A 3174-nucleotide genomic window follows, 5' to 3' on the forward strand; every position below is an offset into this window, starting at 1 on the left:
TCTTTCCCTCTCTTTCTTCCTCCTTCCCTCTCTCATTCCTCTTTCCCAGGGAGAAAAAGACGAGCATCATCAACAGGGTCTCACACTGCAATCCTCCCCACAGCCTTCCTAGCCATCCAGGAACACGCATGTCACGTGTGTGCCTGGTATGTACAATGTGACCTGGGAATCGAGCACCAGTTTTCCATATGGTTTCCAGCATAGCAAAGTATTGCACTATTGCTACACCACCATGGCTGGGCCTACTCTAAAATATATACACAACAATCTCAGAATATGAACACCAAATTGCTACCAATAGTAATATTGGAAACAGTTTAAGATTTTTTTCCTACAATTATTGAGCTGTCAGAAAAGTCATGATACATTTTTGCATAGAAAAAAATACGCCATGACTTTTCCAACAACCCAATAGTTTTGTTAGTAGGGTATATTTTCTTTTTTAATTTAGATATTTTATTTATCATCATTATTATTATTTTTTAAAAATTTGCATGTGTGCTCACCAGACAGAGAGTGAAAGTGAGAAAGCAAGCTGCCACCGGGTCTTGGATTTGAACCGTGGTCAGTCATGTGGGAGTCCAGTGTCTTAACCACCATGCCGCTTTCTGGTCTCAGAAGGGTATATTTTATTAGCAATGTGTAAAATAAATTACTATGTTCAAAACTACTGGGAGGGCTGGCCCCATAGCATAGTGATTAAGGAAGCAGAAACCCACATGCTGACTGCAGTTTGACTCTCAGCCCAGTAGCTTGAAAAATACATATGCTGGGACCAGGAGTTAGCGTAATGGCTATGTCGCTGGACTTCCATGTGACCAACCGTGGTTTGCGTCCCAGACTCGGTGGCTTAAAACTCACGCTGGGCGCATGTGCGTGCGTGCCCAAGATCCTGAGAGGAGAATGGAGGAGAAGGGATTGTGGCATGGCTATCCCCCCTGGGGAGTGATTTCTCGCTTTCTGTTTGTCTCTCTCTCTCTCTTTGTCTTTCTGGTGAGTGCACGTGCCCTATAGCAAAAACCTCTCCGAAAAAGAAAAATTCATACATATGCTTGCCCAGAATCCTGATGGGAGAGAAATACAATGGAGAAGGGATTGTGGTGTAACCATGCCCTATTGTGGGTGGGTGGAGAATGTTTCTTTTCTTTCTGTCTCTGATGAAAGCCCATGTGCTCTGGCAATTAGAAAACACTGCTTGAAACTTTCTTGTGGTGATTTTACCTTTATTTAAAAACATTTGTTTGATAATTATGTAAAATATTTACATGGTCCAAAAATCAAGTCAACAAAGTTGGATATGTTTCAATTTTTTTAGAGGTTTTTGTCTTAAGGTGCATGCACTCACAGGAGAGAGAGAGACAGAAACAGTGAGAGGGAAAGTGAGAAATCACCCCCCCCAAGGGGATGGTCACACTGCAATCCCTTCTCCTCCATTCTCCTTCTAGGATCTTGGGCATGCATGCACACACACCTGGTGTGATTTTTAAGCCACTGGGTCCAGGATTCAAACTGTTGTTGGCCATGTGGGAGTCTAGTCATATAACCGCTACACCATTTACTGGTCCCAAAGTAGGAAATCTTTTTAAAAATCTAGCTTCTTATTCTTTCTGACTGAGTGCCCTATAGGTATTCATTTTTATCCATTTATTTTAAATGTGATGCTCACTGATTTAATTGATTGAGTATATTACATTTGTACGAAGAAGATAGAATATATAAAATATTCTCAAATATAGAATATTTGATATTTATATTTTTGTCATTGCTAAGTTCTAGGATATGATTCTAATAGTAGATGTGAAACAAGGAGAGATGCCCCATGTACATGTGGGAGAGAGAAGGGAAGAGCACCGTGTGAGCTGAGGCTGGTCACAGCTGTTACACGACAGGAACTCAGCTTTTGCCTAGTGAGGTTTGGATCACTACCAAACAAGACCCCGTCTGAGGCTGCGGATTTGTGAGGGTTGAAGACCTATGGTTACAGATAGAATTTTCTGGGGTTGCAGTAGGGATGTTGGTTCTGTCCCTCAACAATAACGTGCAAGTTAGCCTATTGGTGCTGACTCAGGCTGTCCCTGAGTGGATTCAAAACTGGTCGAATGGTCAGCTCAGTGGATAGATAAGGTCAACCTTCCGAAACACAATAAGCCTGTGTAGCAAACATGGCATGGGGAGAGCGTCTCAGGCCCAGGAAAGTGAGAGGCCTGAGTGAATAATGAACATCATCCATTGCTGTCACAAGTGACCTCATCATACCCTCTCCATCAACTGGTATGAGATCGCTGCTACGTTCACATGCAGGTTGGTGTGAAGACGATGGTACCTGCTCTTTTCCCCATTTTCTCATAGACTAGGATACCAGAGACCAGATCGTTAGACTCTGAGGATGTGAAAACTGAATAAAATCTAACTCCTATCATTTTGGAGTTAATAGTTTAGTGACTTGAGACTGGTACAAAAAATAATCATCTCTGAATAATATAATAATTCTTCTGGTAGGTCATTCACAAGCCGCTTTGGGGAGTTTGGAAGTGGGACTCCCCCACACTTAGCTCAGGGATGAGAGGAGGCTTCCTGATGCAGGTAACACCTAGACAGTGCTGGAGGCTGAGGTGGGTAGGAAGCGGGTCAGTGAAGAGACAGTGGTGCAGGCAGGACTGGGGCAAGCACAAGAATGACATGCAAGCAAGTGGCTAAGGCTTGACCATCTACCTCAGCAGGGGCTCTCCCTGGAAAGTCTTAAATGCCATCTTAATTAGCTTGAGCTTTATTCTGAGGCTGTCAAGAAGCCACTTAAGGGATTTTAAGGGCAGAGGTATTAGGAATGAAGAGGACATCGTGGATATGAGAACTCTCTCTTTGTCACAATTTTCTAAATAAAACCAAGGCAAAACATTTTCCTTATACAAAATTCACACATTACTGGGACCAGCAGTTAGCGTACTAGCTATGTCGCTGAACTCTCATGTAGTGGACCGCAGTTCGCATCCCGGATCCCATGGCTTAAAACTCACGCCAGGCGCGTGTGCGTGCGTGCCCAAGACCCGAGAGGAGAGTGGAGGAGAAGGGATTGCGGCATGACCATCCCCCCGGGGGGTGATTTCTCGCTTTCTGTCTCTATGTCTCTCTGTCTGGCAAGCGCACGCGCCCTATAGCGAAAACCTCTCCAAAAAA

Source organism: Tupaia chinensis, unplaced genomic scaffold (genome assembly GCF_000334495.1).
Source record: "Tupaia chinensis unplaced genomic scaffold, TupChi_1.0 Scaffold139943_1, whole genome shotgun sequence".
Classification (NCBI taxonomy): domain Eukaryota; kingdom Metazoa; phylum Chordata; class Mammalia; order Scandentia; family Tupaiidae; genus Tupaia; species Tupaia belangeri.